Here is a 19,796-nt window from a genome sequence, read left to right on the forward strand (position 1 = left end):
TCTCACAATCACTCCTTGCCTGCTCTCCATCTCTCTCTGGTGCTCCCCTCCCCCTTTCTTTCTCCCTAGGCCTCCCGTCCCATGATCCTTTCCCTTCTCCAGCTCTGTATCCCTTTTGCCAATCACCTTTCTGGCTCTCAGCTTCACCCCACCCCCTCCGGTCTACTCCTATCATTTTGGATTTCCCCCTCCCCCTCCTACTTTCAAATCTCTTACTATCTTTTCTTTCAGTTAGTCCTGATGAAGGGTCTCAGCCTGAAACGTTGACTGTACTTCTTCCTATAGATGCTGCCTGGCCTGCTGCATTCCACCAGGATTTTGTGTGTGTTGTTTGAATTTCCAGCATCTGCTGATTTCCTCATGTCTAGTGAGGTAGTAATGGGGGACAAAGAAATGGAAGATGAACTAAATGGGTACTTCGCATCTGTCTTCACTGTGGAAGACACCAGAAGTGTGCCAGAAGCTTGAGAGTGTCAGGGATCAGGAGTAAGTGCTATTGCTATTACAAAGGAAAAAGTGCTAGACAATATCAAAGGACTTAAGGTGGATAAGTCACCTGGACCAGGAGGAATACACACCTGAGTTCTGAAAGAGGTTGCTGAAGAGATAACAGATACATTGGTCATGATCTTTCAACAATCACTTGAATTCTGGCATGATCTCAGAGGACTGGAAGATTGCAAATGTTACTCTTTAAGAAGGGATGAAGCAAAAGAAAGTAAATTATAGGCTCGTTAGCCTAACTCCAGTGGTTGGGAAAGTGTTGGAGTCGATTATTAAGGATGAGGTTTCAGGGTACTTGGAGACGAATGATAAAATAAGTCAAAGTCAGCATGGTTTCTGTGAAGGGGAATCTTGCCTGACAAATCTGTTAAAGTTCTTCAAGGAAGTAACGAGCAGGATGGACAAAGGAGAGGCAGTGAATGTCATTTACTTAGATTTTCAGAAGGTATTTGATAAGGTGCCACACAAGAGGCTGCTTAACAAGATAAAATCCTATGGTGTTACAAGAAAGATACTGGCATGGATAGAGGAGTGGCTGACAGGCAGGAGGCAGCGAGTGGAAATCAAAAGGGACTTTTCTGGTTGGCTGCCAGTGATGTTTCTCAGAGGTCAGTATTGGGACCAAAACTTTTCACATTGTTTGTCAATGATTTGGATAATGGAATTGATGGCTTTGTGGCAGAGTTTGCGGATGATACAAAGATAGGCAGAGGAGTAGGTAGTGCTGAGGAAGCAATGCGATTACAGCAGGAGTTAGACAAATAGAAAGAATGGGCAAAGAAGTGGCAGGTGGAATATAGTGTTGGGAAATGTATGATAATGCACTTTGGTAAAAGGAACAATAGTGCAGACTATTATCTAAATGGGGAGAAGGTTCAGATGTGCAGAGGGACTTAGGAGTCCTCGTGCAAGACTCCCACAAGATTAATTTACAGGTTGAGTCTGTGGTAAAGAAGGCAAATGCAATGTTGGCATTTATTTCAAGGGGAATAGAATATAGTCAGAAGAAGATAATGCTGAGGCTTTATAAGATACTTATCAGGCTGCACTTGGAGTATTGTCAACAGTTTGGGGCCTCTTATCTCAGAAAGGATGTGTTGTCATTGGAGAGAGTCCAGAGGAGGTTCACGAGGATGATTCTGAGAGAGAAGGGGTAATGTGGGGAATGTTTGGCAGCTTTGGGCCTGTACTCACTGGAATTTAGAAGAATGCCGGGGGGGGGGGGCGGGGGGCGGTGGATCTCATTGAAACCTACTGAATCTGGAAAGGACTAGATAGAATGGATGTGGAGAGGATGTTTCCTATGGTGAAGGTATCCAGAACTAGAGGGCACAGCCTCAAAACTGAGGGATGACTTTTTGGAACAGAGGTAAGGAGTATTTTTTTAGCCAGCGAATAGTGAATCTGTAGAATGCTCTGCCACAGTCTGTGGTGGAGGCCGAGGCCAAAGTGGAAGTTGATCATTTTTTGATTGGTCAGGGCATCAAAGAATATGACAAGAAGGCTGAGTGGGATCTGGGATCAGCCATGATGGAATAGCAGAGCAGACTTGATGGGCTGAATGGCCTAATTCTTCTCCCATGTCTTATGGTCTTAACCACAATGGTCAAGGTTGGGTAAACTTTCTAACCCTAAAAACACACAAATGAAAAAATATTTTAGTTTCTTAAAAATATACTTAATTCATGAAGATTTTAAATTAATTAAACACAGAACACCCCAATCAACATTTTTTTTGGTCACAAACCATGTAATCCCAAGTACCTGAGGTTAGCATGATAGCAGAGACATAATCAACACAGCTTGGATGCATGCCCTTCATCCCAACCTGTCCATATATCAGGCCTGTTCCTGCTACACCTCCCAGTCGACACATGAAGACAACTCCCTTCTCTGCCCAGCTAATGGGATTCACCCACTGCTCGTTACATTCTCGTCACCTGCAGCCTATTTAACCCCAATTCTCAGCCAAAGTCCTTGTTCACTCATTGATCCAACCAGTGGCTCCCAGCCTTCATTCTCACTGCCTGGTGTTTATCTTGTTGCCTATTTTGTTTAGTTTCTGTTCTCTCTTCTTTTGCGCCTATCTCCCGTGGCTTGTTATTTTGGGTTCTATTATTAAAGTAATCATTCACCTCTGAATTGTCTCCACTGTTGTGCTTTTGGGTCAAGTCTGACATCATTCCAATAAAGACTGATTTTCTGTTCTATACAGGGAATGCTTTTTTAAAAAAAATGCTGCATTGGTTGTAAAGTATTTGGGATGCCTGGGCTTGTGGGAGAAGTTATAAGAAAACAAGTAATTTTGATTCTTCCTGCTTATGCACTGTCTGTCCCACTCCCATCAGGGAAGAGGTTACGCAGCTTCAGGATTACCAGACTCAAAAACAGTTACAAACACGAGAAAGTCTGCAGATGCTGGAAATCCGAGCAACACACACAAGATGCCGGAGGAACTCAGCAGTCCCGGCAGTATCTATGGACAAGAGTATGTTTCAGGCCAAGATCCTTGAGAAGGGGGAAGTTACCAGAATAAAAAAGGTGGGGGAGAGGAAGGAGGCTAGCTGATAGGTGAAAAGTTACTTCTCCCTAGCCATCTGGCTGATCAGCACATCCACCCCCACCACCAATACATACTCATCTCCGTAAGATTATAAAATGTAGGAGCAGAGTTAGGCCATTTGGCCCATCGAGTCTGCTCTACCATTTTATCATGGCTGATCCATTTCCCTCTCAGCCCCAATCTCCTGCCTTCTCCTTCATGCCCTGAGCAATCAAGAATCTGCCTTACGTATACCCCATGATTTTGCCTCCACAGCCACCTGTGGTGATAAATTCCACAAGCCCACCACCCTTTGGCTAAATAAATTCCTCCTCATCTCCATCCTAAGCCCTTCTGAGACTGTGTCCTCTGGTCTTATTCACCCCCACCAAGGGAAACATTCTCCGTTCAGATCTTTCAACGCTTGATAGGTTTCAATGAGATCACCCCTCATTCTTCCAAATTCCAGTGGGTACTGGCCCAGAGCCATCAAACACTCCTCATATGATAAGCCTTTCAATCCTGGAATCATTTTTTGTGAACCCCCTTTGAACCCTCTCCAGTGTAAGCACATCATTTCTTAAATTAAGGGACCCCAAAACTGCTCACAATACTGCAAGTGAGACCTCACCAGTGCTTTATAAAGCCTCAATATTACATCCTTTTTTTTGTATTTTGTCCTCTCGAAATGAATGCTAACATCGTAATTGCAATGACTTGGCCTCTGGAGCCGCCTGCGAAAACGGACTCCACAGATTGAACATGTTCTGGCTAAGGAAATTCCTTCTAAATGGACGTCCTCTGGTCTTCGACTCCCCCTCCATAGGAAACATCCTCCCCATATCCACTCTGACTACCTTGACCCACTTTGTGTAGACATTCAGTCTACGTATGAGAATTACTTATACATTGTGTTTTAGAGGATTTGTTTTATATTTATATTTCTTGCGTTTTTATTGCGTTCTTTATACTTACTGTATATTTTTATGCTGCATCGGATCCGGAGTAACAATCACTTCGTTCTCTTTTATACTCGTGTGCTGAAGGATGACAATAAACAATTTTCAATCTTGACTCCTGGGGTATAATTGACTAATCCTTTCGCCGCATTTGAACTGTGGAATATGATGTAAACTCACGCCCGCCTATGGAAAATACATACTTGGGAGGGAATATTCTAATCTCATGCACAATTTACAGCTGTAAATATACAAATATTTCCAATAATAAGTGATCTGAATCTTTAATCAGCTTGGTTTCCGGTCTCCCTCTTACATGCACTATCCAGAATTGTTCTGTATTTGAACCCTCCGTCTTGTTCGGAGAGAAGCTTTTCTTGTGTGATCTGGCCAGTGCTTGGAGGAGGAGACACCGCCGTCACTCACTCCCTGCACAGAGCGCGATTTCCAGGGGGGTGGCGACAGACGGAGGGCGGAGCGGATGTCCGCAGCCTGTTGCCACAGTGACTCAAGCTTTCTCTGAACGCAGCTCGCTGGTTTTGTATTCCCTCCCCATTTTAATTGGAATCCATTCCTCTCTCAGCGGAGCTGTGACGCCGTCGTTCAGTCGCAATTCAGCTTCAACCGGAGGGGAAGGAAGCGATCAAAGACAACAGCGCGATTTCGGCTGTATCTCGCTGCCAGTGAGTACTCGATACATTTTGTATCCATTTGGACAAAATGGAATGTGGAAGTATGGATACATTGCGCACGTGGCCCATTCACATCCCAATGTCCCCACCAGTCACCTGCATTGAAATAGATAGAATTAGTTCGACTTTAAAGCACTTCGGACCAAAAATATATTCAACGATTCTCGGCGGCGCCCCACGCAGGTTAGCAATTGATAGGGGAGGAGATTGAATTGTTTTTTTTAACCCCCCCTTTGAAAATGCAATGTGTTCATCTCCCGTCCCAACTATTTGGTAATCTATTCCCGCTAGCAGGGAGGATACGTCGTAGGAAGGGTAAAAGGAGACATTTTGTGGCGGATGAGATGCTTATTTTGGTGTCGAACACCCCCCTCCTTCAGTTGCGCTCGCCCGTATTTTCTTTCGGAAATTAACGAGAGGCAGGAAGAAATCGATGCGCCGAACGCCCGCGAAGGCAGGGTGCAATATCCGGAGACCTCGTCCGCAGGATTGTGTATGTAGGAGCTGATCTAGTCCTGTATTTCGGAGGCCAATTTGCCCTTCCTTTGCCCATCTTGTGTGACGTTAGCAGGGGACATTTATCAAGGACGGTGTCAGCTTCTGTACCCTGGTGCCTGTCGTTTTAACACAAATCTTCCAAAGCCCAAGGTAAGCTTATGGACCTCGCAGATCCCAGTGACTACCCCGCGCAGCTTAGAAATGCTGATTGATTGCAGAGAATCCATCAGCATTATTTATTTCACTTGGTTCAATTTGACCTTGCGAGTGGGCGGCGGCGAAGGGATGAACTGTGTGCGGCTTCCAACAGTTGTACGCACTTGTCAGTGCCTACCTTTGGACCACTTTATTCTCATTAAGAGCTGGGAAGGCGTGGTGGAATGCGGCAGACAATATTAATTGGAGTTGTGACAGAGGAGGCTGCACGAATAACGCGAAACAGTTACGGTCCGTGTCTGGGGCCGAACAGGTGCCATCCGGCTATCGAGCACTGAGCCACGTGAGTTGTCGCGATTAAATAACCCAAAGGCTTGGTTTAAATATAAACTGGAGGACTTCGGAATCATCTACGGAACGGGTCGCGATCTTTCATCGGGACTCACTTTTTCCTGAGGAGGTGGGGATTTGTGCGGAGAATGGTCGGTTCAGGGTGGGGGGGGGGTCGGAGAGGTCAAGACTTTTGATGTCACAATCTTCTTAAGCCCATCCCCTCTCCGGGGGCATAGGTCTCCGACAGCGGTCCCGTGTCCTGGACCTGTGGAGGGTTGATCGGCCCCACGGCTTACGCTTTCATCACACAGTTTAATGCGTCTTCGAGACAAACAGGGTTCCCAACCTTTTTTTAATGCCTTGGACCAATACTATTAAGCAAGGGGTTGGTGGTTAGGAACCCCTGCAGGTGAAGTTCCTGCCTTTCCCAGGGATGAGGTCTTTGCAGCTTCTATAGTTCCGGGTTTTTACCTGATTGCTATGCTGACCCCGTGCCTTTCGCATCCGGGTTTAGGACTGTCCTTGCAGTTTGGATGTCATTGGCATTTGGAAATGAGAAGGTTGAGAGAGGGCGAAAGGTCAGAAGGTGCTTCCAGGGGTAGGGCTCCTGTGCAAATGAAGGGCCTCCACCCGAAACGTTGACAGTCCACTCCTCTGGCTCCGGATGCCAACATCTTTGAACTGGGCATTTGACTAAAGAGGGTGGATTCAGAAAGTGCTTAGAGGACTTAGAAGCGGAGGAATGAATCCCAGAGCTTGGGATCTTGAGGACGGTAAATGATTTTCAAAATGCAGAGAAAGCTGTAAAGTGCTCAGCACTGGCACTCAACGTTACTAGGGACTGAGGAATTGATTGTGGGAAGGGGATGTTGAGGGAACACACACCCGTTCTTATCAAGGAGTCAGCAGTGAAAGGGAGAGGAGTTTCAAGGTCCTGGGTGTCAGCACCTCTGAAGATCTATCCTGATGCAATCCCGAAGAAGACAGGGCAGCAGCTGGATTATATTCGGAGTCTGTGGAGATTTGGTACACCAGCAAAGATTCTAACGGATTTCTGCAGATGGAGACCATTCTGACTGGTTACACCGCTGATTGGCACGAAGGTGCCGATGCACAAAATCGAGAAAGGCTGCAGAGGGTTGCAGACTCGGTCAGCTCCATCATGGGCACTAGACTCCCCACGATCAAGGACACCTTCAAAAGGGTGATGCTGCTAAAAGGTGGCATCCAGCACTAAGGAAGGAGTCCCACCATCTGGAACGTGCCCTCTGCAAGAAAGGAGATACAGCAGCCTGAAGAATCACACTTTCTATGAGGAGCAGTTTCTTCTGCTTCATCATTAGGTTTCTGAACATTCCATGAACACCACCATGCTATTTTCCCACTAATTTATTTTTAAAGATATTTTTAATTGTGATTTGTTATATTTTCGACATTGCACTGTACTACTGCTGCAAAACAATGAATTTCATTACATATGTCAGTGATAATAATTCTGATTCTAAATGTTCAACTGAACAAGCAGCAGGTGCAGAGAGCGAAATTTATTGTTTCAGGCCCTGTCTAATGAAGAACTTATCAAACTCCACTTTAAATGTACCCAGTGACTTGTCCTCCACAGTTGTCGTTGGCAATGAATTCCACAGATTCACCACCTTCTGGCAAAAGAAATCCCCTGCACTGCAATTTCTCTGTGTCTGTTGCACGTTATTCTGCAGTGTTACTGTTCTACCTTGTTCTGGCTCAGTGCACTGTGTAGTGATTTGATCTGTACACAAGACAAGCTTTTCACTGTATCTTGCTACATGTGACAGTAATAAACCAATACCACGTACATGAATTTTTCAGCAAGGATTAAATTCAGTTTGTTATTCAATCGTGCACATGTATACCTCCAAATGAAGCAACATTCCTCCACAACTAGGTGCACAACACAGTACATATAGCTCACCACACAACACACAAAGTAATATTACCACAAATAAATTAACAGATAATAAGGCAGACAATCCTGAGGAAGGGTCTCGGCTGGAAACATAGACAGTACTTCTTCCGATAGTTGCTGCCTGGCCTGCTGCATTCCACCAGCATTTTGTGTGTATTAACAGATAATAAGGTGTGTTTATAACTCAAGTTTAGAAAGTAAACGGTATAACGCCATTGCTGCTTGATAAGTGTTGAGACCTGGTTGGGGGCAGGGAGTTCAGACGTCTCACGGACTGGGGGAAGAAGCTGTTTCCCATCGTAACAGATCAGGAGTGAATTCACTGTTTGGTAGTTCTTCCTTCTGGTGAATAGTTGTAGAACTCTGCTGAAATGTACAGGCTGGAGGATGAACCTGAATTTGCATCGGTAGAGGAAAAAGTGCTAACTGAAAAACAGAAGGAAAATCAATGCACTGGTAATGGGCAATTTGGTTTAAAAAAACGTGTTAACTCTTTTCCTCCCTTCGATACGGCCTGGTTCAGCCCTTTACCTTTCCCATTCACCTTCCACCTTCCAGCTAGCTGCCTACTGCTCTCCCCACCTTTGTATTCTGGCATCTTCCCCCTTCCATTTCAGTCCCAATGATGGGTCTCAGCATGAAATGCCGACTGTTTGTTTATTTCCATGGATGATGCCTGACCCGGTGAGTTCCTTCAGTATTTTGTAAGTATTGCATTGGATTTCCAGCCTCTGCAGACTGTCTTGTGTTTAAGAACAGATAATGTTTAAATTACTCAGCTGGTGTAATCCATCACGGTCGTTGTCAGCTGGAGGATGCACTGTCTCTGTCTGAAACCATCTTAAAGAAAAATTGAAAGAGCTTGAAACATTCAGCTAGTCAAGCAGCAGACCATAAACATGAGATTCTGCAATGCTGGAAAATGCAGAGTAACACACACAAAATGCAGGAGGAACTGAGCAGGCCAGGCAGGGGAATAAAGATTTGACATTTTGGGCTGAGACCTGTAATTAGGATTGGAAAGGAGGAGGGAAGAAGCCAGAATAAGGAGATTGGGAGAGGGGAGGGAAGGAAGCATGAGGTAGAAAGAGATGTGTGAAATCAGGTGGGGGGGTAGGGGGGGATGCAATGAGAAGCTTTGAGGTGGTAGGTGGAAAGGGTAAAGGGCTGAAGAAGGGATCTGACAGGAGAGAGAGGTGAATGGTCAAGTAGCCCTGCCCGTTTTAATTCTGTTTCCCAGCACCTGTTCTCAGAGAAGCCCACAGAACGTAACCACCTTTATTAATGCTGCAGTTTGGCAAGCCGATTCCTGCGTGCTGCTGACTTATTGTTTACTGCACAAGTCTATTTTGGTATTCTGTAGCGCTCACTGAAAGGTGTGACAGTTTCCTCGAATCGTAGAATGGTGCCTCTTTAGTTCCATGCCCTTAACATTCCTGAGTTTTAGAAGCTGTTTAGAATCTGTTCTCCCTGCCATTTCTGGGAGGCTGGTAACGTAGTGGTTGATATAACACTATTACAGGGCCAAAGGCCCAGGTACAATTCCACTCCTGTAAGGCAGGGGTTCCTGACTTTTTTATGCCATGGTCCAATATCTTTAAGTAAGGAGTCCGTGGACCCCAGGTTGGGAACCCCTGCTGCAAGGAGTTCGTACTTTCTCCCTGTGACCACGTGGGCTTTCTCCGGGTGCTCCGGCTTCCTCCACATTTCAAAGACGTGCTGGTTAGTGGGTTAACTGGGCAGCATTGGCTCATTGTGCTGGATGGGCCTGTTACCGTGCTGTATTTCCTTTAAAAAAAAATTCCTGCATCATAAAACCTGCTCAAAACCTGGCAAACATCATCTTAAATAAGATCTTAAGTATATCTCCATCTACAGACTTGTCAATTTACTGATTTGTCTTGTGGGTAGCCTTCATGATTTTGAGCTTAAATTTTCACTTAGCAGGTTTTTATTTTGATGTAAAGACCCTCTACCTCGTTAACAGCTCCTTGAAAATTAATGGCTGTCATACTCCACAATCTCTCCTGTAAATTCTCCTTGGTCTTAAACTCTTCTGTAAAGCATGGCACTTAAATTAAAATATTTAATGTAACTCTGCTCTATCTAAGCTATTTAGGTTTAGCATTTCTATATGGTTTTGTACTGGATACAGTAATTTTTAAACAGCAATTCCATTTTTCTTTCTCACTTTTACCCATATCCCGCCTCCTGTGGACATGCAGATGTCAGAGCTCCTACGTCCCCGGTAGACTGTAGCATAGTGGTTAGCGCGACCCTATTACAGCTCGGCCTCCGAGACGACCGTAACCTTGTTGTAGGGTTTGGAGGCTTGCGTGCCTCATTGACCTAGAAAGCAGTGCTGGCTGGAGTCAGGGTCTTACGTTTTGGCCCTTGGTAGGGTCACCCGTAGCAAACAGGTCAAAGGGTAGAGGCCAGACTCAGAGTGGCCCTCCGGTCCTCCAGGTTCTTGGGTCACTTTTTTTGACCGGTCAAAAAACAATCACTGCAGGAACAGCGATAAAGAACAGCTTGATGGAGGGCTGTCATTGCTGCCCTAAACGTCAGGTATTACAGCTTGAGGCGCTGGAGTTCAGACTGCAGTCTGGCATCCTTTGTAGGCAAGTTTGTACGTTCCTTTCCCTCTGCATATGGGTTTTCTCCGGGTGCTCCAGTTTCCTCCCATAGTCCAAAGATGTACCAGTCAGTAGGTTAATCAGTCATTGTAAATTATTTTTATTTATTGAGGTACAGCGCAGAACAGCCCCTTCGAGCCATGCCACTCAGCAGTCCCCTAATTTAACTCTAGTTTAATTACAGGACAATTAACCAATTAAAATTACCTATCTGTATGTCTTCAGACTGTGGGAGGAAACCGGAGCACCCGGAGGAAACCCACACATTCACAAGGAGAACGTACAAACTCCTTGCAGGCAATGGTAGGAATTGAACCCAGGCTGCCCGTACTGTAAAGTGTTTTGCTAACCACCATGATATGTCCCATGAGGGTTAACCGGAGGTTTGCTGGCCAGCATGGCTCTAAGGGTTGGAAGGACCTATTCTGCTCTGTATCTCTAAATAAATAAAATTTAAAAAGTTCAAAGTAAACTTTGAACGAGGTAAGTGATTAACATTCTCCGCATGTTCGTATATTTATCCACCAGCTTCTCATCTGCTTCCATCACCACCACCTCGGCAGCTCGTTCGAGATAAGGAGGGGCAACAATTGCCTCCTGTGTCAGTGAAGTTTGGATCCCCAAAGTAATCAGGTCGTCTCAAAAGCTATCATCCTTTACAGGCACCGGTCACTCTGTACAAAGAGTAAAAACTCACTATTGGTACAAAACGTGGCCAGTGATTGTGATTTAAGAGATCAGCACCTTAATCTTTATATAATTTTGAAAAAGCTACACCAATTACCCTCAAAATCATTCAGACACTCCATGCCGGGCGACCATAATGTAGAAGAAGATCGATTAACACTGGTACAACATTTCATAATGACATCTGTTTCCTCAGTTTTATACTTTACTGTAGAATTAAAATCAGGTTTTAAATTCTTTTTTATTTCGAGATGCAGTGTTGTCAGGCCCTTCCAGTCCAACAAGACACAGTGCCCAGCAACCCACCAATCACAGGACAATTTACAATGACCATTTAACCTACTTACAAGCATGCCTTTGGACTGTGGGAGGAAACTGGAGGGTTAGCTTGATGCTATTACAGCTTGGGGCATTCTGGAGTTTGGAGTTCTGTAAAGCATTTGAATGTTCTCTCCATGATCGTATGGGGTTGTCACTGGCATATGTTATAAAATTTGTTGCTTTGCAACAACAGTACAGTGCAATGCATAAAAATTACCACAAGTTATAATAATACGTAATAAAGTGCAAAATAGCGACGGACCGTTCAGAGATCTGATAGTGGAGGAGAGGCTGTTGCTAAAACATTCAGGCTGCAGTACCTCCTCTCTGATGATAGCAATGAGAAGAGGGCACATCCTGAACGAGCTCCTTCTGCAGACAAGCTGTTTCTTTGTGCATATAATAAATGGAAAAATACTCGATTTTCAATGTGTCACGATTTCAAAAGTGCTTGTGGCTGATTAATTAGCCTGTCATTGCATTCATCAGTGAATTTAAGCCAATCATGTGACAATTTTCTCCTCTGGGTGGGAGCTGGATCCTGCAGAGTAAAATGCTCAGCCTCTCCTCTCTCCTGCTGTTATAATTAAACCTGGAAGAGTCTCCCTGCTCAGAGTCTTTGTTTATTTGTGCAACAGATGCACTGCCATACCATTTCAATAACTAGGTAGCATGGAAGAGTAGGGTTGTAAATGTCAGCTGCTCAAAGGTACCTGTGATTTGGGCGCCATGGTAACATAGCAGTTAGTGCAAGGCTCTTACAGCTTGGGACGTTTCGGAGTTTAGCAATCCATTCCAGCACCGTTCTGTAAGGAGTCTCTGTACGTCCTCACTGTGCAATGCGTGGGTTCCCCCCCCACCCCCCCCGAGTGTTCCGCTTTCCTCCCACAGTCCAAAGATGGACTGGATAAATTGTCCCGTGATTAGGGTAGGGTTGATCGGGGTTGTGGGATTGCTGGAGTAGTGTGGCTTGAAGGGCGTACTCCCACTGTGTTGCTGAATAAATAAGTAAAATTAATAAAGATAATGTTATAAGGCAAGCAGAAATAACGGAGAATGAAGAATCTACTGACATTTGAGGAATTTAATATAGGTTAATTAATTTTATGCAAAAATAACTGTAAACTTTTGTAACTGATGGTTTGTACCCAGGTTTCTAAGAGGTACAGGGATAGTCATAGAAAAGTACAGAACAGAAGTGAGCGGGCACTTTGGCTCGGGTGGTCTAGTCCCATGGTGAGTTGTCAGTGATAATCTTCCAGAATAGCTTGGACCCTGGAATATTGCCAGCAGCATGAAAGGCAGAAGTGGAGAACTAAAGATGACCGGCCTGAAGCAAAGACAAAAAATGTCGCGTACACTCAACAGGTCGGGCAGCATCTGTGGAAAGAGAAACCAAGCTGATGTTTCAGCACCGGTACCCTTTGACAGAACTGAGAGAGAGGAGCAAGTTGGTTTTAAATTTCAGAGATGGTGGGGCAGGAATGGATAGGGTGGACAGGGGGAATGTTGCGATATACTGGGGACAAAGTGGTCCCATCATTAAGTTCATGTGGGTAGATAGAGGTTGGCAAATAAGTGTGGTGGTTGCAAATAGCAGGTCAGGATGTACAAAGGGAGGCGGTGCACCGAAACTAAGAGGTTCAGGGAGGAGTGTACGTTGAAGATGGATGGACATAAGACAGATCTGGCCACCCAGGCCAGATGCTTTTCACAAGTTCACTTTCCAGCGGGCTGATCTTGCATCAACAACGGAGACTGTGGGTTCTGGTACAATGAAGGCCGTTGGGATGGGTAGTGACATTCCAATCCCCTTAGCCATGGCCGCGGGCACCCACATTGGCCCCAGCTATACCTGCCTTTTCGTTGGCTACGTCGAAGAGCCCATGTTCCAGGCTGAACCCCGATAATGCTCCCCCAGCTCTAAGTTAATGACTGCATTGGTGCTGCTTCCTGCACCTATGCTGAGCTCCTCAATTTCGTCAACATTGCCTGGAGACATCTCTTATAAATCCTCTCTCTTCTGATCCAAGTCTAGTACTCTCATTTTTGTTCCCTTTTTTATTGTCCCTGTCTCCAGTTCCCCATCTTACCGCTCCTCCTGGTTCTATCGACCAACTGCTCTCAGATCTTGCCCACCTGGTTGAGGTTCATTGTTAAATGACAGTGTACATGTATATTGCCAAATGAAACAATGTTCTTCTGGACCAAGGTGCTCCATGCAGTATGAAGGAGCATTGTTTGTTTGGCGGTATACATGTATGCCAGCAAACGAAACATGGTTCTATCAGCCCTGCATCCCTCACCTGATATTTTGCACAATCACATTTCTTATCACCTTCTATATTCATATTTACCCTCTCTTCTGCCCCTCCTTGGCTCTGGCTCTTTCCCCCTTGTCTGCTTCCACTTACCCCTTTCATGTATCAATATACTGCCTATCTTCCCCCCTTTCTTCCACCTACAGGGCAAGATCATTTGGCCCATTGAGTCTGCTCCACTGTTTCGTTATGGCTTATCCATTTCTGTCTCAGTCCAATCTCCTGTAAGACCATAAGGTACAGGAGCAGAATCGAGACCCAGCCAAGGTGCTGATCTGTCAGTTTAAAGTGCACTGGGAGCAGGTTTGTGTTTATCCTCCAGCAACTGGAGGCAGTGCGGCGATTAACATGGTGTAACTACGGCTCGGAGCGTTGGAGTTCAATTGGGGCGTCTTCCGTAAGGAAGCTCGTACATGCTTCCCGTCTGACGGCTTGGGTTTCCTGTGGGTGGTCTGGGTTTAGTCCAAAGACCTGCCAGTTAGTAGGTCAGTCGATCATTGTGATTGGGCTCGTGTTAAATTGGTGTGTGGTGCCGCTCAGTGGGGTAGAGGGGCCTGTTCCACACCTTATCTCTAAATAAAAGAATTTCCAATTTGCAGGCAGAGTGAGTGCTGTGAAAGGCAGAGTGGTTTATTATTGTCATGCACCAAAATTGCATACTCTTCATAAGGATCAATTCGTTACACAGCATATTGAGGTAGCCTTGTGGAGCAATGGTGGGAGAGTTGTTGCTGGTTGCAATCTGTTGCTCAGGTGTCGAGCATCCAACTGAAGAGGGAGGTGTTATCACCAGGGTCTGATGTTTGGTGATGAGTTTGCTTGGGGTTGCAGTGTGCAAGGCAGGGATGGGTATAGGGCCTGGGACATGGTGTGTGCCATTGGCCTGTTTCAGCGGTAGGGTAATTGCAGTGGATTGAGGCCGTCTGGGAACCTGGTGTTTGTATGTATCATATCAGTCTCATAAAGCATTTGTGCTGGTGGATGTCGGAGCCACTGGGCAGTGGTCATTAACAATGCTCCCTCTGAGGTTCCTGGGTGTGTGCATGCACACATCCTTTGCTACCAGTGCTTAAACTGCGCACAAAAGGCTGTCACCCTCTACCTCGTTAGCATGTTAAGTATATTTCACGATCGTACACAGTCACATTCCCTTTTCTGCTTTCTCTTGTGGACGGTGTTGACAATGGAATTTGCAATGATTTGTCTGCAGATTTTAGAACTGGCTTATTTATACTGTTTTTACTGAAGAAATTATTCAATATGCACGTGTTGTTGTCACTGGGCAAAAAATTGCACAGCACACTGGTCATTACAAATTAGAAGGAACATTGATCGTTAAGGCACATTACCTTGATTTTCTTAGCTACTGAGATGATTGTGGACTTAAAGAAGGTGGGAACTTCAGACTGATGTACCCTCATGAGCTCATCTGTGGAGGATCTAAAGGCCTGGCCGGGGGCACCACCCAGGCCAGATGCTTTTCACAAGTTCACTTTCCAGCGGGCTGATCTTGCATCAACAACGGAGACTGTGGGTTCTGGTACAATGAAGGCCGTTGGGATGGGTAGTGACATTCCAATCCCCTTAGCCATGGCCGCGGGCACCCACATTGGCCCCAGCTATACCTGCCTTTTCGTTGGCTACGTCGAAGAGCCCATGTTCCAGGCTGAACCCCGATAATGCTCCCCCAGCTCTAAGTTAATGACTGCATTGGTGCTGCTTCCTGCACCTATGCTGAGCTCCTCAATTTCGTCAACATTGCCTGGAGACGTCTCTTATAAATCTACTGATTCCCATCGCTATCTTGACTGTAACTCTTCCTACCCTGCCTCCTTTAAAAATGCTTTTCCCTTTTCTTTGTTCCTTCGTCTCCACCGCACCTGTTCCCAGGATGAGGTCTTCCTTTCCAGCATATCATAGATGTCTTCCTTCTTTAAAGAAGAGGGTTTCCCTTCGTGCACCATTGATGGACGCTCACCCGCATCTCCTCCATTTCCCAAACCTCCGCGCTCACCCCATCTTCCTGCCGCCATAACAACGATAGAGTTCTCTTGCTCTTACCCACCACCCCATGACTTTCGACAGCTCCAAAAGGATCTTACCACCTCTTTACCTCACTTCAGTCTCTGCTTTCCACAGGGATCGCTCGCTCCGTGATTCCCTTGGCCATTTGTCCCTCCCGGCACTTACCCCTGCAAGTGACTGAAGTGCTACGACTGCCCATTCACTTCCATTCCGGGCCCCACACCGTCTTTCCAGGAGAAGCAACTGTCCACCTGTGAATCTGCTGGGGTTGTCTATTTTATCCAGTGCACCTGATTCGGCCTCCTCTGCATTGATGGGCCTGTCTTAAATTGGGGGGGGGGGCACTTCTTTGAGCACCTCCGCTCCATCCGCCAAAAATGGAACTTACCTGTGGCTAAACATTTTAATTCCCTCTCCTCTCTAATATGGTCCACTCTCCTCTCCTGTCCGATTCCTTCCTCTTCAGCCCTTGACCTTTCCCACCCACCTGACTTTACCTATCACTTTCTATTTTATTTGCCAGTCTGTTTTGTTTGTTTGTTTATTTATTGATTGAAGTACATCATGGAATAGGCCCTTCCTGCACAGAAACTCTGACCTAATCCCAGGACAACTTACAACAACAAATTAACCTACTGACCGGAATATCTGTGGACTGTGGGAGAAAACCGGAGCACCCGGAGTCATGGGGAGAACGTACAAGCTCCTTACAGACAGCGGTGGGAATTGAACCCGGGTCACTGTGTCGTAACTAACCACTATGCTACTGTTCCACCCATCTAGCTATCCTCCTTCCCCCTCCTCCCCTTTTTTATTCTAGCATCTTTCATTCCTTCTTTTCCAGTCCTGAAAGTGGATCTTGGCCCGAAACATCGACGGTTTGTTCATTTCCATAGGTGCTCCCTGACCTCTTGATGTCCTCCAGCATTTTGTGTGTGCTGCTTTGGGTTTCCCCCATCTGCAGAATCTCTTGTGTTTACTCCCATCCCTTTCTGTTCAAAATGTCCATGGAAGGTACGAAACTCATTGGGAAGGGTTGTAGTTGTCGGCAATGCTGCCAGCTGTCACCTTGTATCCTTTTATCACATGCAAGGTACTGGATATGTTTGATAACAAGAAGATGCACATGTATATGGAGCTTTCCATGACTTCAGGGTGTCCCCAAGTACCTCTCAGTCAGCTAATTGCTTCCAGAAGTGTTGTCACTGTTGCAGTTTTTTCCATATCTTAACCCCAGGGAGCTGGTGCCAATTCCAGTATTTCACTACTGCCATCAGGAAGGAGGTACAGGAGCCTCAGGACCTACTCCACCAGGTTCAGGTACAGTTATTACCCCTCAACCATCAGGCTCCTGAACTGGTGTGGATAACTTCACTCACCTCAACACTGAACTGATTCCACAACCAAAAGATTCACTTCCAAGGACTCTACAACTCAATGTTATTTATTCACTTTGTTTTATCAAAGTTCAAAGTAAACTTATAATCAACATGCACACTATCACCATCACCACCACCACCGTAAAGTGCCATGTCGTATGACGTGGGTGATCATGGTTGGCCACGACTTTTCTTTTTCTACAGAAGTGGTTTGCCATTGCCACCTTCTGGGCAGTGTCCTTACGAGACGGGTGACCCCAGCCATTATCATTACTCTTCCCAGATTGTCTGCTTGACATCAGTGGTTGCAGGTTAGCGGAAGGCACCTTGCACTTCCTTTGGTAGAGACATATCTCCAGCCCATCCCACTAAATTTATGTCACTGCATACAACCCTGAGATTCATTTTTTTGCAGGTATTCACAATAAATACAAAGAACCTAAAAAAAAACCAAGCAGAATAAGAATAATAAATAAGCAATATCGAGAACATGAGATGAAGGGTCCTTCAAAGTGAGTCCATAGTTTGTGGGAACAGTTCAGAGTTGGGTTGAGTGAAGTTATCCTGTCTGGTTCAAGAGCCTGATAGCTGAGGGGTAATAACTATTCCTGAACTTGGTGGTGTTGGTCCTGAGGCTCCTGTACCTCCTGCCCGATGGCAGCAGCATGAAGAGAGCATGGCCTGGGTGGTGGGGGTCCTTCATGGTGGATGCTGCTTTCCTGCGACAGCACTCCATGTGGTGAGGAGGGTTTTTACCTGTGATGGACTGGGCTGTGTCTGCTACTTTTTGGAGGCTTTGGTGTAATGCAACCGGTTAAATAACCCTCCACCACACATCTATAGAAGTTTGTCAAAGTTTAAGATGTCATGCTGAATCTTTGCAGTCTTCTAAGCAGAGCGCTGCTGTGCTTTCTTCATAATGGCACTTGCATGCTGGATCCAGTGCAGGACAGATGCTCTGAAATGATAACACCATAGAATTTAAAGTTGCTGACCCTCTCCAGCTAAGGACAGGCTCATAGACCTCTGGTTTCCTCCTGAAGTCGATAACCAGCTCCCTGGTTTTGCTGACATTGAGTGAGACGTTGTTATGGTTACTATTTACACAATCCCTCATTTCTTTGCACTTTGTTTTTTGTCAGTCTTTGTTATTTATAGCTTTTGATAAATTCTGTTGTATTTCTTAACTTTCCTGTGAATGCCTGCAAGAAAACGAATCTCAAGGTGGTATATGGTGACATGTATGTACTTTGATAATAATTCTGCTTTGATCTTTACAACCGCTGTTCCCAGAGTGGGTGAGTAGAAGGCGGCCTGTCTATACTGCACCCTCATTTCCTTGGAGTTCTCAAAGTACTTCTTGCCTGTGAAGTGGAATTCATGACATGTATGTGCACAGTTCGATCCCACAGCTTGGTATTGTCCATTTTATTGACCTAGCTAAAGACTCTCTCTGCAGCTTGGATCTCAGTATGCTGTTCATATTGGGCGGCCTGAAAGCGTAATGCCTTACAGCGCCTGTGATCAGAATATCAGGGTTCAGTTCTCACCATGACCATGTAGATTTTCTACTAGTGCTTCAGTTTCTTCCCACGTTCCATTAGGGTTAGTGAGTTCTCAGCATGCCATGTTGGCACCGGAAGCATGGCAAAATTTGCGTGCTACAGAAACTTGTAAACTCAGCCCAGTTCGGTGGCACAAGGCTCCTCACCATCAAGGACGTCTTTAATAGGCAATGCCTCAAGAAGGTGGCATCCATCGTTACAGACTCTCACCATCCAGGACATGACCTTTTCTCATTACTGCCATCAGCCAGGAGTTACAGAAGCCTGAAGATACGCACTCAACGTTTCAGGAACACCTTCCCCTTCGCCATCAGATTTCTGAATGAATCATGAAAGCTGCCTCACTTTTTGCTCTCTTTTTACACTGTTATATTTCTCATTTTAGCTTGCAGCATTTTTTATGTAATGCAATGTACTACTGCTACAAAACAACACGTTTCATGACATGTATAAACTAATGGGTACAAGGTTGGATTGCTCGGCACCGAGCTGATTTGAGAGGTCCAGAATGGCTTTGGGCTGGGTGTTGAGGTCGAGCGGCAGACCGTATCACTGTGGCAGGGCCTGGGTCCTAATGCACGGCACGATCTGCTGTTTGGACAATTTAAATGAGGCCCACATAGACTGGAAAGGCAGGGTGTTGGGACCGGAGGCGAAGGTTGGACCGATTTCGCCTGCTCTCCCGCGGTTTTCATTCTCTGCAATGCTGAGGCTGTGAGACTGTCCCAGCTACCACGCCTCATAGCGATTGGCCCTGCTGCTTCATGGCGATTTGCCCCATTAATATGATGAACTGAGACCCAGGCTTTGGGCCTACTCCGGGCTCCAGATCTAAAGCCTCAGTTTGATTCGGAATGCTGTGCTCACTTCTATTGTTTGTGTGCTCTGTGTTGCTTTTTCCTCTTTGCACATTGGGTGTTGGTCTTTTTTTGTGTTCTTCCAGGTTCCTTAGTGATTGCCTGTAAGCAAACAAATCTCAAGGTTGTATAATTTACGTTGATAATAAATGTACTTTGAATCCTAGAAAACCTGGACTTTTTGAAATGTTGTACAGTTGTCCTTTTTCATATTTTCTTTATAACATACAAGGCAATCATTTGGCCCATTGCTTCTAACCTGATTCTCAGTCCCATTTCCACACTGTACTGCTGCCGTGCAGAAACACATTTCACCTCCTAGTTCAGTGATAATAAACCAGATCGTGATTCCAATTACTTTCCTGTAAATTGTTCT

General features: G+C 45.5%; 1 protein-coding gene and 1 long non-coding RNA gene across 5 annotated transcripts in view; one reads left to right on the top strand and one right to left on the bottom strand.

Moving 5' to 3' along the window:
- Window positions 1-270: 270 nt before the first annotated feature.
- On the bottom strand, window positions 271-5,666 carry LOC132399933 (uncharacterized). Its single transcript, XR_009514141.1, has 3 exons — window positions 5,530-5,666; window positions 4,022-4,793; window positions 271-2,135 (listed from the first exon to the last, which is right to left on the bottom strand). It is a non-coding gene; the product is annotated as an uncharacterized LOC132399933 (long non-coding RNA).
- Window positions 4,555-19,796, top strand: part of LOC132399930 (protein NDRG3-like) — a 122,013-nt gene continuing 106,771 nt past the window's right edge. For 2 of the 4 annotated variants that reach the window (XM_059980881.1, XM_059980879.1), the window contains exon 1: window positions 4,555-4,688. The gene's annotated coding sequence lies outside the window, so the exon portion shown is untranslated. Of the gene's footprint in view, window positions 4,689-5,230; window positions 5,346-5,566; window positions 5,695-19,796 lie in introns of those variants that run through there. The other 2 variants (XM_059980883.1, XM_059980882.1) reach the window with 2 other exon arrangements.

Source organism: Hypanus sabinus, chromosome 9, assembly GCF_030144855.1.
Source record: "Hypanus sabinus isolate sHypSab1 chromosome 9, sHypSab1.hap1, whole genome shotgun sequence".
NCBI lineage: Eukaryota > Metazoa > Chordata > Chondrichthyes > Myliobatiformes > Dasyatidae > Hypanus > Hypanus sabinus.